This window comes from Cryptomeria japonica, chromosome 3 (assembly GCF_030272615.1).
Source record: "Cryptomeria japonica chromosome 3, Sugi_1.0, whole genome shotgun sequence".
In the NCBI taxonomy this organism is placed as follows: Eukaryota; Viridiplantae; Streptophyta; class Pinopsida; order Cupressales; family Cupressaceae; genus Cryptomeria; species Cryptomeria japonica.
This window is the reverse complement of record NC_081407.1, coordinates 579145967-579163359: the sequence shown is the minus strand read 5'-3', so window position 1 is coordinate 579163359 and position 17393 is coordinate 579145967.

Below are 17393 nucleotides of genomic sequence, written 5' to 3'. Positions count from 1 at the left end.
TTGTATAGGTTCATTTATGATCATCTCAATTGCCTGTTTAGAATCTGCAGACTTTAAATTTCCTCTAAATTGTTCATCTATCTTCACATTAACACTCTCAATGATTTTCTACAATCTTTTATTCAAACATCTATATACCTTTCTCTTAAATGAATAACCAAGAAATATTCCTTCATCACATCTAGGATCAAATTTATCAATATACTCATCTCTCCTAATATAACATTTTCTTTCAAATATTCTAAAGTATTTAAGAGGGAGTATTACCAAACCATAGTTCATAAGGGGTCTTACCGGTTTGACCTTTGATGTGAACTTTGTTGAAAGTGTAGACTATTATATTCACTGCTTCTCTCCATTACACATGAGGTAGATTTGCTTCCAATATCATGCTTCTAGCTGCATCTAGAATAGTTATGTTCTTCCTTTCCACAATTTCATTTTGCTGAGGTGTCTGGGGTACTGATAGTTGTCTTTTGATTCCATTTACTTCATAGAATGTATTAAATTCCTTAGATGTAAATTCACCTCCTTGATCAGATCTTAAACATTTGATTTTCTTACTGGTTTCATTCTCTACCATTTCCTTGAATAGTTTGAATTTTCCAAAAGCTTCTGATTTCTCCCTGAGAAAAGTAACCCAACACATTCTAGAATAATCATCAATAATTAGCATAAAGTATCTATCTCCCTGTAGACTTCTCGTTCTTGCCAAACCACACAAGTCAGTATGAATTAAATCAAGAACATTATTGGACTTCTCAGAAATACTCTTAAAAGTTGTTCTAACTTGATTTCCAATTTGACATTCCTTACATAAAGGATTATGAGGTTTCACAATCTTAGGTAAATCCCTTGCTGCCTTAGTTGAACTGATCTTTACAATGCAATCAAAATTTATGTGACAAAGTCTCTCATTCCATAACCAACTTTCATTAATATGTGAAATCAAGCATGTCTTGTCATTATTATTCAAATGAAGGATATTACCTTTAGTCTAATTACCGGTTGCAATCTCCAAACCAATTTTGTTCATGATTTTTCATTTACCATTCTTAAACTATAACTGAAATCCCTTTTCAACTAATTGACCTACACTCAAAAGATTATGCTTCAAACCTTCAACATAATAAACATTGTTAGTAGTGTTCTTACCATCCAAAGATATAGTGCCCTTTCCTTTGATCAAACAAGCTTTATCATTGCCAAATCTTACTAGACCTCCACTATATTCCTGAAAAAGATAAGAATTTACTTTTATCACCAGTCATATGATGTGAACATCTAGAATCTATAATCCATTCATCCCTTTCTTTAATTTTAGCTACTAGGGCCTCCTCTATCGGTGGAATAGTAGGTGCCAGTTGATCTTCCTTTATTGCAACAAAATCCCATCCATTGTCTGTCGGTTCTTCATCAAAATCATTAGTCACTCCTTCATCAGCATAGTAACAAGACTTATATTTGTTCTTCTTAAATTTGTATCTCTGATATTCAGGGTTCGACTTATATGTTCTTTTACCTTCCTCTCCCAATCTTACATATCGGTCAGGATATCTAGATGTCATATGATCAACTATTGCAATTAAAACATTTAAATGGTGCTTTACCTTCACACTTACTTCCAACTAGACCTTTAGGCATTTTCCTTGCAAATAGTGCATCAAGTTCTTCCAGTTCTTCATTTTCCCTTATGATATCTTCAAGTTCTCTTGCATAAAGTGCTTTCTAATCAGATTTGTCAGATGATGATGATGATGCTACAAATGATGTTTCTCTGAAGGCTAAATCCATTTTAATTGTAGCAATGGGACCAAATTCCTCAAGCTCAAATTTTAAAAGTTTTCCAACCAAAGTATCTCTAGATGCTGATGTATTAGGCATTGTTCTCAACTCATTAATAGCAGTTACTTTCATTTTGTATGCCAGTGGCAATGCTCTTAAAACTTTAGAAACAATTTCATCTTCAATTAAGGATCCTCCACAACATTGTATTTCTAAAACAATTTCATTAAATCTTTCCATAAAAGAAGAAATTCTTTCATCTTCTTCCATTTTTAAATTTCCATACCTGACCCGGAAGCATTCTAATTTTGCAATTTTGACTGTGGTATCTCCTTTATTCAATGTCTCTAATTTATCCCAAATAGCTTTAGCAGTAGATTAGTCTAATAATCCCATGATTTTCTAATCCGATAATGCACTCAAAAGTGCTTCTCTTGCTTTGCAATCATTTTCTTGATCTTTACCCAATGTTGGTGAATTAGGTTGATTCAGTGTAAGACCAATATACACATTCTTTGTAAATTCCCATATGTCTCTTCCAATGCAATTTAGACGTGTCTCCATTCTGATCTTTCATATACCATAGTTGGTTCCATCAAGTTTCAGACTATCCTTCTTGAAAATGTTTGTTGCCATAGGATTTCTTCAAGCTGGTAGGCTTCTGCAAAAAGAGGACTTAGCTCTGATACCAATTGTTAGGACTCCAAAGGGAATTGAGAGGGGGGGTGTGAATCAGTTGTTAATGAATTTCAACCCAATTATAACTTAATCAAACTTGATACATAATACCAGTAAACTAAACTTAATGTCGGTTAACAAATTAACAATTAATATCAATACCGATGAAACTAATACATGAAACAAAAAGAGAAAGAACATCCACAACACATAACACAAATATTTGTACATGGAAACCCTGTAAGGGGAGAAACCATGGTGGGAAACCTTACCCACAATAAGATGATACTACTGCAGATAGTATGTGTATACAAATGGGGTCTGCACGTGTAGAAAGGCCAACCTCCTAGAGCACACTGCTCAAATGGGAGTCGCAATGACTATAGTAGGATGGTTAAATCCTAGAATAATGTACTACTCAAAGTAGCATCTCCAATGCTGGATTCAGTATCAGTTAACTTCTGATAATCACCTTTAAACCTTCCTTGAACCTCTTATATGGCCTACTCATATGATCTTCAATATTCTCACATACCATGTTACAATACCATTACATACCATATCCCATATCCTCATCTTTCATCTCGCAAATATGACCTTACGTATATACAAAACCTAAGACCAAATGTGTAGGTCGACTCACTAAGAATATTACAATAAAATCAATTACAAACAAGTCTAGATGCAATGCGTCATGTTGTCTTAATTCATTTATAACAATATCCAAGCAATAAATAATCTCCATAATGTGTTGTGCTGATCTGGAATAGATAATGCATGATGGTCCATAACCTAGACCAATCTGTCGATAACATCAAATATGTCAACCCGATTAGACCATTAACCAGAATACCAAAACCAAGTATCCAAATCATGTATTTGACATAATCAAGTAATCTCCAGATGACAACAAGTCATCCTCAGTACCAGTGAACAATATAACCTGCCGATGGATAATATACCAGTGACCGTGCATAAGTCACTAAGCTTGTCGATGAACACAATGTGCCGGTTCAACATAACCATAGATCACCAGAAGGATAAGTATTGACATCAATGACAAAACAAATGCAACACATCCATAATACCAACACTATCACCCTACACACTTCGAACATTTGTAGGTCTATGTAGGTCAGTATGCACAAGATCTAACAATCCATCTCATGTGTACCATTTACTCTTGAAAGAAATTCTTTTTTCTTACCCAACTGACATTCCTTACATAGAGGATTAACAAGTTTAGCAATCTTAGGAAAATCCCTAATAGCTTGTGTAGAACTGATCTTGATCAATGAAGCAAAGTTTACTTGACACATCCTTCTATGCCCAACTAGCTCTCATCTTTCTTAACAATCAAAAAACTTTTCTCACTATCATTAAAATGAAAAATGTTACCTTCATCCTTAGTTCCAGATGCAATCTCTATACCGGAGGAAGTCAAGATCTTGCATCTACCATCTTTGAATTGTAGATCATAACCCTTATCAACCATCTGTCCAACACTCAAAATATTATGCTTCAAACCTTCAACACACATGACAACATCATTTTTATGCTTACCATCAAAAGAAATAGAACCTCTCCCATGGATTACACAGGCTTTGTCATCTCCAAATCTAACTATTCCACCATCATATCTTTCCTTGCTTACAAATTTTCTTTTGTCACCAGTTATATGATGTGAACAACCGTTGTCAATCACCCATTCACCTTTTTCTTCTACCTTAGTAGCCAACCATTTCTCCTTAGTAGAGAAGATAGTGGAATTAATAGGCACGAGTCTATCTTCTTTAATGGTAAAGAACACAACTTCATCTCCTTCTGATTCTTCATATGTAACACATTCATTTGTAGCATAATAACACATCTTCTGGTTCCTAAACTTCTGGATAGACTTATAAGGCTTATCATACTTCTCATGCTTCTCATATCTATCATTTCTATCAAATTTATCAAACTTATCATGTATGTCATACTTAGCCATTCTCTCTAGACATATAGAAGCAAAATGTCCTATCTTATTACAAGAATAATATTTTAAGGGAAACTTTCCATCATACTTACTGGCACCTTTAGGTAATCTCTTAGCAATCAATCCTTCAATATCATCAAGATCTCTTTCTTGCTCAACTATCTTTCTCCTTTCTCTTTCATATCTAGATATCTTGCACTCATCAGAATCATAATTCTGCTTACCAAACATAGATGTTGATGTTTTGAATGGTGTCTTAGACTTTCCATGTGATTCACCAAATTCACTCAACTGAAATGTAGCAATATTTCCAACAAACACATCCCTTGTCACTGTAGTTACACTCCAAATCTCATCAATAGCGTCAACCTTATGTTTATAAGAAGGGGACAAAGATCTTGGCACCTTATCAACAATCTCATCTTCTTCAATCTTTCCACAAGTAGATTTGATACTATTGGGTGAATATTTTGTCACTAGTGTACCAATGAAAAAATATATGATTCACACATAACTATGTTGAGAAATTAATCTCTCCTCTCATCAAGGGGAGGTTCCCTTTACAATCTCTTCTCTAATTAATAAGAAATTAAAATTTGTGGGTTAATGTTGGGCATATAACTCTCTTTTTTTAGAGTTAATGTATTCTCCCTTCACTTTTTTATAATTTCTCTATCACTTCGATACTTAAGGAAATTAACGAATTTATCCAACAAACTATATCAATATTTTATAAACAATAAGTACAAATTCTTTCTTGAATATAACACTAACTAAACTAATTATCACAATGATAAGGAATTTAAATTATAGCTCAAATTCTTCAAGTATAATTCCTTAATCCTCAAAACTACAAGCAATAGTAGAAATACAAAGCCTACTACCAATCACTTAACAATAGAAAATTTCCCAAATATTCAAGGAGCACAAAGTGTACTTTAACAATTCAAGAGCTTTTATATCCACTTAACAATACTTCCTATATCAAGAAATTCAAGAACATATATAAGTCATGAATGTATGAACATCAACTCATATAAGAAACTCCTTTTACACACAACATAAAGTTTGGGATCAAATAAAATCACTTTCTTAATTTGCTTGGTCAAATTTTCACAACAAAAGCTCAAAGTCTTAGTTGAGGCAAAAATTTAGCAAAGTTTTGCTTAGCATAATCCAAGATAAAATATACAAATGACAGTTCCCCTTATATATAATAAAAGTGGAGAAAAATATGGGCGCAATTGACCAATTCAATTGCACAGTCCCACTTGACTACAACTATAGCAGAAAGAAAATATGTAGCTGCAAGAAAATTTTCAGCATCTAACAATGCAACTACATGAAAAGAAAATGTTAAAAAGGGACACTTTATTCATTTTTCTCCTCCTCATTTGATTTTTGGAATTCCTTAAACTTAGTCAGGATGGCCTCCATCTCTTCTTGGTTTGACATCTAGGTAGAATCTATGATCACATGAAAACAGGAGATCATATCCTCAGCCTCTCCATATTTATTTTTCCTATCCTTCAGCATGGATGCGAGGACCTCAAAAGTGACTTGGATGTCTAGTAACTTATCGAATGCACCAATTGAGAAGTCTTGCCCCATGCACTGATCCATTAAGGACATAAATTCCAGTGTGATGGCATCATCGGTGATGAGATTCTAATTTTGATCATATAGATAACAAGGAAGGTCAGCATTCCTGGCAGAAATGAGATCAATCTCTTCATCACGTTCCTTCCATTCTCGATACAGCTCTACTATCATCAACCTTATCATCTCTTTTGTGTAAGACAATAGCGATAAGATTTGGATATATTTTTCCCTTGAAGGAACCACTTTATTTTCAATGAGGATGTATATTCTAAAGTCCTCCATTTTTCTCCAAAGGATTGTACTTTTCTCAATATTTTCAATCTCCTGAGATAATGAAGTTTTGACACTTTGCATCTAACTTTCGATCACTTCAAAATCTGTAAATAACCCAACTGTTGAACTTAGGAGATGAGACCCTTTAGACTTTAGCCATGCAATCCATTCATCAACCACTCGGCCCTTGGCTCCTACTTGTTCAATTTTATTAAGAGATTCAGTGTCCATTGAGGATCCCATGGGCTCAACTTCCTAGGAGGATTGGGTAACTTTTGGAAGAACATTAGTCAATTGTTCACATTTCTATTTTAATTCATTCTTCTCATCCTTCTCTTGGTCAAGTCTCTATAACAAAGAGTTTAAAGTCATCTGAGAAACAAGCTTAACACTCTCATGCATCTCCTCCCCAAGCTCTACCATTTGTATGATGCAATTGTTAGGTTGTATATCATCTTTATTCTTATCTGATGATGGCACCATGACCTCAACATACTTCCTTTTAGAGGTCGGGTCTATTAACACCCGAGAAACAGTCTTCGACTTCTTTGTTCCCTTGGGCTTTGGAGGAACCAACTTCTCAAATTCAAACTTATCAAGAGAAATCACCTATTTCTCCCTCTTAGGTGATACTATCTCCATCCAAGGTGGTAATTTAGGATTGGTCGATGGAGTAGTAGCTTTTTGTTGAGTCTCACTTGGTATTTTAGGAGCATATTGGCTTGAACTGGCAGTGGTTGTAGATGTTTTTATTCATATCAATGTTCAAGTATCCAGTGATATACCTACTAATGTAGCAATAGCTACTGATGTTGAACCTTCTTTAGTTATGGCCTCGGAGGAGAGAGTGGAAGGTGCAGTGGAAACTATTTGAGTAGTAACCAGAGGTGGAATTTCTGTTATAACTATCATAGTAGAAATAACTTCAGTGTTTACCAGAGATGGAATCTCTGTTATGACCACCATAGAAGGTAAATTCATCATTTGTTGTTCTGTGAACGCTTGCTCCATAGCTTTAGGAAACTCCAATATTGAAGATTCAATGGTGGTTGAAGGAATATCATCTAGGCTGAAAAAGTTGGATAGTGCAAAAAATTGTTGAGAAGTCTCTGACTATGTCATGCCCATGCCCAAGTCCTCATCATCGAATTTCTCTTTTTCTTGATCAGAAATAGAATCAATGGAATGGATAATCACTTCTGAATGAGTTGGTGCCTGTCAAGTCACTAAAACATCAACTTCACCAAGATGTGATGTTTCTTCAACCTGTGCTTCCTATTGTTGAGAAATTTCACCTTCTTTTGTCTCATTCTCTTTTTCAGTATCTCTAGGAATCTGATGTTCTGGTTCCTTTGTGGCTATCTCTTGTGCTACTGAAGATGATTCATCTTTCTTGGACCCTTTAATTGTGAACTTGATTTTGAGTCCTTTCCCTTTGGATTGCGTTGCAGACGCCGAGGATAATTATTTTGAATCTGATTTGCCCTTGGTTCTTATTTCAGCCGTAGCTTGCTTACCAACTAGGCCATCACTACTATCATCATCTCCAGTTTTAGCAGGAAACTGTTTCATTCTAAGATTCTTTTTTAACAACCATGCATTGCTGTTTACCAAAATAGGAGAGATTCTTTGGGTGATAGACTTACTTTCCTCTTTTTATCATTGGACTGGTGGAAGTGGAGTGTCAGCAATCTTCTTTTCATAATAGACTAGATCTATTATGTCATTATTGTCTTCCATGGTCATTGGGATCTTTTCCAAATCCGAGTTTTCAATCTGTTCCAGGGTAAGATGACTAAAATCCATCCTTCTTATATCTTCTTCTCATTTGCAGTCCGTCCATACATCCTCAAGCCTATATACATGGGTGTAATTCCTCTTGAGCTTGTTCTTCATGCCACGAAAAATAAAATTATTCATTGCCTTGAATCTTCTCATAGTATTCCATTGCATTTCTTCCTCCATGTTCTTGGCTTTGGGGTTAGTTAGAATTGAGTACCTACCAATAGATTCTGGGAACTTCAACTCGATCTTATGTGCTTGCGATTGCTTTTCATGCACATAGATCAGTTACTGACACAACTCCATGAGAATGATCTTATCTGAAGGATACCCTGGTAGAATGAAGGGTTCACCTAAGACACATCTGATCCGGATGTAAGTGAATGTTGGGAACTGAAGAAAAACGCATCCAAAATGAGACAGCCTATTATATGCAACCTCTGATAATCTTTTCTTGTGCAGGCTTTTATCGAACATGCACTTCCACATAGTAAAGAAGGCATCATTAACTCTTCTAAAGTGGCTACCTTGATTCTTGATTGTGATTTGATCATAGTATTCCTAGACAGGAACTAATCTCTTGTCACCTTTAGTATACAAACCTGTAGATTGCCTCATGGAAGTGGCTTCATAAACTAGGTAAGAAGTCATATAAAATTTCAATATCACTTTGACTTCTTTCAACTATGCGCAGAGTGCATCACTGATCTGCTCACCCCAATCAATCCTAGCAACCACTTTCCTAATTATATTTATATAATAATACATCCAGCTTTGAAAGTAGTGAGAGTCATTTAAACTGTTCACTCTTGATAACATGGTGACCATATTGTTGTACTCCTCATTGAAGTCACTCCTATGAAAATACTTGGGCCATCATGAGGTGGTAGAATTTCTGGCAGCAAAGAGGTACACAGTATTGATCACTTTCTTGCATTTGACATCATTTTTCTCATAGTACTCCTGAGCACTTTCTTGAGAAATGTCATCTACTTCCTCGATTGAGGAACCTTTGAAAACACTCTTGAAGAAAACACTATCCAGAGTCATGATCACATTTTGATCAACATCCCTAACCTGTCTTGTATTCAGATCAAAGTTATCCACTACAGCAAGTACAAAATCCGGATCATGAGCTGCAACTAGGAAGGAAGCATATTTATGCAACTCGGATTTGATTAGGTTTGTTAGGCGGGCAGGAGCTTTCTCAACTTGATCAATAAACACCTGCATACTAACATGTCTAATTTTTGTATCTTTGATCTCCTTGATGTTTGAATCTACTAAACTTTTGGGGTACAAATTCAAGTACTTATCATACTTGTACTTCATCTTCTTTGTGGATGTTTTACCTAGAGAATATTCTAACTAACTCGAAGAAGGCTTTGATTTGTCATGAGAGGGCCTTGACATTTGCAAATGACTACATTTAACACTAAGGATTAGATTTTTTGATAGTTATCATCATCAATAAAATCAAATTTTATCAATCGGATCAAAAAATCAAACCTGGAACATGCTTGGGAGCATAACTGTCAAAAAAGGTAGATTAGGAAAAAAAGTTTGATCTGCACCTTACGAGTCAAAATTTTCACATCAGACTTTAAAGTCCGATGTGAAAAGATAAAAAATCTTACTTGAATATCGAACTTTAAAGTCTGATGTGCAAATTGGGGAAAAAATATTGGCATATTGGACTTTAAAGTCCGATGTGCAAGTTGACGGAAAATCACTAGCACATCGGACTTTAAAGTCCGATGTGAAAATTGGGGGAAAATAATTTAGCAAGACTAGCACATTGGACATGTCAATCGAACAATCTCCCCTCGCATATTGGACTTTAAAGTCCAATATGCAAGGTTTACCCTCTTACATATCGAACTTTAAAGTATGATATACAAGGGATCTTCGCATAAAGCCTATGAATTAGATAATAAAACCCATCATGCAGACTATGGAAAAGGGAAGATTGAAATGATCTCCTACAGATCAGGAAAATCGAAGACCAATCGGAATTTAATATCCGATGCGCCTCTGATCAACAGAAAATGAAAGGAAAGAAAGGCAAAAAAGAAAGAACACAATGCAGGGGAAGAAAATGAAAGAAACAAATAAAAATAGAACAAAAACCTACCTCAATCTACCATGGTGAACAAAAATCTGGTGGAGATCCAACAAATCCACAAGGTAGGCAAGCAAAAATAGAAGAGAAAAGAGGAGGCACGCGCAAAGGAGAAATCACCAACAAGAATGAAGAAATAAACTCCAAAAAATTAATAAATAATCTCTAATTTAGCAATTAATGCGGCCATTAATTACCATTTTACGTAGTGCATGTTGGACTTTAAAGTCTGACAGGCAAGACTAAAACCCTTGCAAGTCAGACTTTAAAGTCCAATATGCAACTTTTGACCAAACGACCTGTAGATTGGACTTTAAAGTCTGAATTGTAGGGGAAGGATTACCTATAGGTTGGACTTTAAAATCTGATCTACAGGTAAAGAAACCAAACCTTTGCACATAAGACTTTAAAGTTCAATGTGCAATTACCTTTAAAAATAAGGAACCCTGCAGGTCGGACTTTAAAGTTTGACCTGCAGGAGAAACTAAAAATCTAAAGAACTCAGAAAACAATAAAAATGAAAAGCAAAAAGCTAAATGAGATAAACGAGGGAGTCGATCAAGCTCTCCTAGAGGTCGTAAGGCATGAAACATACCAATTTCGTAGGGTTGCCTCATGATTTTGGTCACACTAAAATCGAGGACAACACCTAGCTCTAACTAGGGAACAAGCTACACCACTTGAAGCTTGTGGAATCCAGAACTTTGAGTGTTTGTATCCATTGGGCTAGAGAGTCAGGCGATGAAAAAGACTAAAAATAAAATATACACAAATTTTTACAACAAGTACAACTCTCTTTTATGTTGCTCTTCATTGAGTAAAAAGCTTCAAATGTTCTCCACTATGAGGTAGCAAGAATGGGGTACCATCAGCATATGCAAGAAGGTAGCTATGATCACCACATATTTCATGAATAGTGAAAGGACCTCTCCATAAGGAGTCAAACTTTCCATGTAAACCCTTTGGTTCCCTCCTCTTGTCCCATAACAAGACTTGATCACCAACTAAGAACTCACAGGAAGTTGTTTTCTTATCAAACAACACCTTCACTTGGCTTTGGTGTGCAACAATCCTATCAACCATTTCTACTCTTGTTTCTTCCAGCTAAGAAAGAAATATAATCCGCTTATCCAGTTAATCTTGATAGGTTTCATCTTCAATGGCCTTGGTGAGCTTTAATATTGGAAGTTCCATAGTAATTGGAATCTCAACATTCAACCCCTACAGAATTTGAAAAGGTGACATACCGATTGCTCTTTTTAGAGTTATACAATCTGCCCATAGCACATCATAAAGAGCTTTATGCCAAGTCCATTGTCTCTCATCAACAAGCTTCCTCATAATAGTAACCAAATTCTTGTTGCTTGACTCGGCTTGACCATTTCCTCGTGGATAATAGTTAGATGAGTGTGAAAGAGTAATACCATGATCAAAGAAACATTCAATGATCTCATAAGATGAAAAACATGAAGCATTATCGATTACTATCTTATGAGGAACACCAAACCTTGAAACGATGTTTTCCTTCAAAAATTGACAAACCATTGCCGAGGTAGCTTGCTTAGTTGGGATTGCCTCCACCCACTTGGTGAAGTAATTTGTCACTATAAGAATGTATATGTGACCTGCACTAGATGTCAGATTGACAGGTCCAATGAAGTCCAATCGCCATTGTTCAAAAGGCTCTTCAATTACAACTGGTTTAAGAGGGAGTGCAGCTAGTTTAGGTTTACTCACAAATTGCTTACATTGCTCACATTTGCAAACCCAACTGTATGTGTCCTTAAACAAAGTCAGCTAATAGTATATAGTGCATAATATTTTGTGTGCCGTGACAGGGGCAAAAAAATGTCCACCACAAGCAAGCTCATGAAAAGATTTAAGTAATCTTACTTCTTTTTGTTTGTCCACGCAGCGCAGGAAATTGTCATCTAGACCTTTCTTATACAAACCATTGTCCCATAGGACAAAATTCATCACTTTAAGCTTCAGGGTTCTCCTTTCATTACATCATAGGTGTGCAGGATAGTCTCCATATGTTAAGAGATAAGCCAAGTTGGAATACCACTCATCAGTGGTGCTGACAAATAGAACCTTGGGAAGATCTTGGTTCATACTTTCATTTTCTAGCACCACTTCATCAATTGATTTATTGTCAGCTATCAATTGACATAGACCTTTTCCATGAACCAACATAGTGGGCTTGATTTCCATGTCATATTCCTAAAGCTTGGCAACCCAATTGCCCCTTTTAGTTCCAAACTCTTGTTGCGTCAAAATTTACTTGACAACAACATCAGGAACAAGAGTGATGACATGTGAATTCAGAATATAAAACATGAAATGTTTCACTACTTTTACCATAACAAAAGCATGCTTCTCCATTTCTAAATACTTCAACTCATGAGCCTTTAGTAGATAACTCATGAATGCAATGGGTGATTCCACACCTTCATGATTTTTCTGCATCAGTATGGCCGAACAGGTATGATCTAATGCATAGCTATACATGATAAACTCTTTTGTATAATCAGGGCATAGAAAGACTGGGGCATTCACCATGGCCTCTTTGATTTGATGGAAAGCTTTCTTTCCTTAAAGAGTCCACTTGAAAAGAGAATTTCCTTTCATCATGTTAACTATGTGATGAGTCTCTTCAGCAAAGTCTGGAATAAATCTTCACAAAAAAGTTATTTTGTTGAAGAATGAATGAACAAGAGTCTTACCTGTTGGCATGGAAAGATCATGAATAGCTTTCACTCTTTCAGCATCAACAAGTATACCTTCTTTTGAAACAATATGCCCAAGTAACTTACCTTCCATAACCCCAAAAACAGATTTATTAGGACTGAGGGAAATTGCATGCTAACGACACTTACCCAAAACTTGTTGCAAGTGATAGAAATGATCTTGACATATCTTAGAATAAATAGTCAAATCATCCAAATAGACTATAATGAACTTACCAAGGAAACTTTAGAAGGCCAAGTCCATTGCACGTTGGAAAGTTGCTCCTGCATTTATTAACCCAAAAGGCATTTTGTGATATGCAAAAGTGCCTCAAGGTGTGGTAAATGCAGTTTTATGTTGATCTTTTTCAAGAACCTCCACTTGGTTGCAACCTGAAAAACCCATCCAACATGGACATCATCTCCGATCTAGTAATAGCTTGTAGGACATTATCCATGATAGGTAAAGGGTAGTTATCTTTTAAGGATGCCTCGTTCAAATTCTGGAAATCAACACATATCCAGATATCACCATTCTTTTTACGTATAGGTACAATATTGGCTATCCAAGAAGAATGATGAATGGGGAAGATTATCCTTGCTTTCAACATCTTTTGAACTTCAACAAAGATAGTATCAAAGATCTTTGGGTTGTATTGCCTATGCTTCTAACAAAAAGGTGTGATACCCGACTTTAATGGAATGTCGTGATGGAGTTCTTTGGAATGAAAAGACTTTAGATCTTCTTAGGAGTAGGGAGTAGGCCAAGACGTCAACATATTGCTGTAATAATGCAAAAAATTCTACCTTTCTTCTTGTGAACAACACTTTCCAATGTTGATCATTTTTGGTTTGCCTTCAGTCTCGATGTTTACTTGCTCATATTCCATTGATCCTGCAGCTGATCTTTGTTGCTTTTTTACATAACGATCATGTTTGTCAAAAAGCTTTTCTAAAGAAACTAGACCCTTATGGGTCTTGTTTTCTTTTAATTATAGAAATTTCTCTCCCATTTCAGCATCAATACTTTCAATTGCATCCTTTCAAGGGCAGTGACTACCTTCAAAGAACAGATCATCAAAATTGTCAGTCATCTACAAGAAATTAATTACATGATGATCATCATTAAACACTTGCCAATGATCAAAGTTGTCAGGAACACTTGGTCAAAAGACCAATTCAACAATGTCCGTTGACCTTGAAAAATCTCTAAGAGGAACCAAAGAGGTTGCTGATACTGCTAATGAGTCTATCCTGTCATTAAATTCATGGGCAACCACAAATATATCAAAAGCATCAAATGCCTCTATTATATCCCATACAAGGTTATGATAATGTCGTAGCCTATCACTCCTCATCTAATATATGTTCCTGACTTGACAAACTATCAACTCAGCATCCCCTTGAGTTGTAAATTTTTAATCCCCTTCCTTTGGGCAACATTCATCCCCAAAAGAAGAGATTCATACTCGGCAGTGTTATTTGTGTTGCCAAACTGCAATTTGAAGGAGAAAGGGAAAAAATTTCCATTAGGAGAAACTAACACAACACCGACTCTTGATCCAGTAGAAGAACAACTACCATCAAATTCTAGCATCCAAACATAATCTGAATTACCAATGCTGACAATAGTAAAATTGAGGATTTCTTATTGTGAAGTTGAAGATCTTTCTGATTTTGTAACAATATTTTCACAATCAACTGGAACCTCATTGAGTGGAATGACATCTTCAATCTCAGGAACAACCTCTAAACCATCATTAGCATGCGAGAAATAATTACCCATACCTGATGATTTGAAAAGAATCTGTGCCTGCTGATCATTAGACTTGACAATGGTGTATTTTGATTCCTTTTCTGGAAGCAACTTTTGGATAGCTCCTTTAACAGGAATAAGAGCCTCAACCATATCCATGTTTAACTCACCTCCCACATCTCTACAAAAATTTCTTCCCAATAATAGAGTATAGGAAGCTGGCACATCGGCTACTAGTACTGTCATCTTAATCTTCTTTTTTAGGAATGCAGCAAAAGAAAACTGCTCATCCTTGATCTAACCTATCAAGGGGACTTGCTTGTTATCCATAGAGAAACATCTTCCAAATGTTTTGGTCAAAGTTAAGCCAAGGGCATTGGCAACTTTTGACGACATAACATTATCAGATGCCCCATAATCAATTACACAGTTACTAAGCTTATAACCATTTATCAACAAAGAGATATAGAATGGTTCTATCTTTTCTACAGGAGAAGGGGAAGTCACTAAGTTATTTTGAAGTTAGACTTGGGAATATTACTAGGGATAGTATCTTTTTCTTTAACACACTTGACCAAATGATCAAATTTATCTAGATTAGATCTCAAAAATTCAACTTCAGACATTTGTTTATTGGTTTTTCTACCATGGTCTAAAATATCAAATGACTGAAAAGAATTCATCAAAGATTGATTTGGGTTCTCATTTTAAGAATTTAAAATATTAGGTACACTAGTCTTAGATGTAGGTGTAGAAGACTTGACAGGTGCAGACAAATTGACAGCAGTCGAAGAATCACTTACACTTTTATCCTTCACGACGTCCATCAAGATAACATTGTCTTTTGCAGGATTTGGTATGGGAATCCCACGCTTGGCAATAGAAACTGGCGAACATTAAGAGTCCTTTATTTGAATAGGATCATCACTATTTGCAATGACAGGTGGCTAGGCTCCCTATGCTTGCGAGCGGGTGAATACTACAAAGACATCCCCATCACATGTGTCTTGCGTATCATCTTCTTGATATTGCATAAACCCAATATTAGAGTCGCTAGCCAACTCTGCAACATCTTATTGATGCAAATTGGCATCTTCTTCACCAAAAGGGGGAAGATCATTTTGTTTAGTGTCATAATAACCTGTAGCTGAATTTTGGGGTGGTGCTTCCAACACTAGCCTATTTGGAGCAGGAGGCAATTTATTCTGATTACACATGGCATAATTGGAAGCATTATTTGGATAATTCCTTCTTGGAACATCACGATAAGAAGTATTTCCTTTTGAGGAAATTTTCTTCTTAAGTGCTAACAACTCATTTGCTAACTTTTTTATCATGGGATCAATAAAATTCATTGAAGGAAAAGATGAATAAGTAATTTGATTATTCCTAACCTTGTTAGGATCTCTCCTTATCTTACCGGTGAGGATAAGATCATCTTCAACTGATATAGCCAACTATTGTGCAGTGGCCAAATCTGTAGGATTATTCCTTCGCAAAAGAAAGCTCACCTTTGGGCAATTGAGCGTTGATAAAGAAGAATTTCAAATTTCCAATGGTGGGTTATGAAGCAACTGGAATGTGATTGTGCAATCTGTTGAACTTAGCTGCAAACTCACACATAGCTTCTTGAGGTTCTTTTTTCATTTGAGTTAATTGTGCCAACAACATGTGATCATCTTCATCAGACTTGGACCTTGCTTCAAACAGTGTTCTGGGAGTTACCCAATTTGTGATACAAGCATTCAGAAGATGATAGAACCAATCAGCAATGGCTCCATGCAAAGTCTCAATGAACAATCTTACCGAAATGTCTTCATGCTCAACACCCAAGACTCCACATGCAATGTAGAAGGAAGCAATGTGCTCATCTGAGTGTTGAGAACCATCCCCCAAAAATTTAGGTAAATTTTTCCACATGCCTTTGGGAAGTTCATGCAAAGGTGCGATCAAGTTCAATGGACCAAAAGCAGTACCCCAAGGGCCAGCAACAACCATCCTTAATGGAATATATGGTGGTATTACAAAGCAACTTACAAATGGAACAAATAAGACTTGCAAACTTTGTGTCCACTGCAAAGGAGAATGCGTTTGTGGAGATGTCACAAAAGAAAAATTATGTTGCTACAAAAACTCAAAAGTAGGATCAATAACTCCTGCTAATTATTTCCCATGAGTGTAACTTCGATCAGCCAGATTATGATTTTTAAGAAAATCAGCAAAAATGGATACTATAATGAAAAGAGCACTGCAACCCAAAGGGAAAAAATACTAGTTGCATGTCGCTCCCCAACAAAGTTGCCAAAAAACTGTTGGGTGAGTATTTTGTCACTAGCATACTAATGAAAAAATATATGACTCACACGTAGCTATGTTGAGAAATTAATCTCTTCTCTCATCAAGGGGAGGTTCCCATTAAATCCTCTTCTCTAATTAATAAGAAATTAAAATCTGTGGGTTAGTGTTGGGCATATAACTCTCTTTTTTCAGAGTTAATGTATTCTCCCTTCACTTTGTTATAATTTCTCTATCACTTCGAATGTTAAGGAAATTAATGAATTTATCCAACAAACTATATCAAGATTTTATAAACAATAAGTACAAAGTCTTTCTTGAATATAACACTAACTAAACTAATTATCACAATGATAAGGAATTCAACTTGAAGCTCAAAGTATTCAAGTATAATTT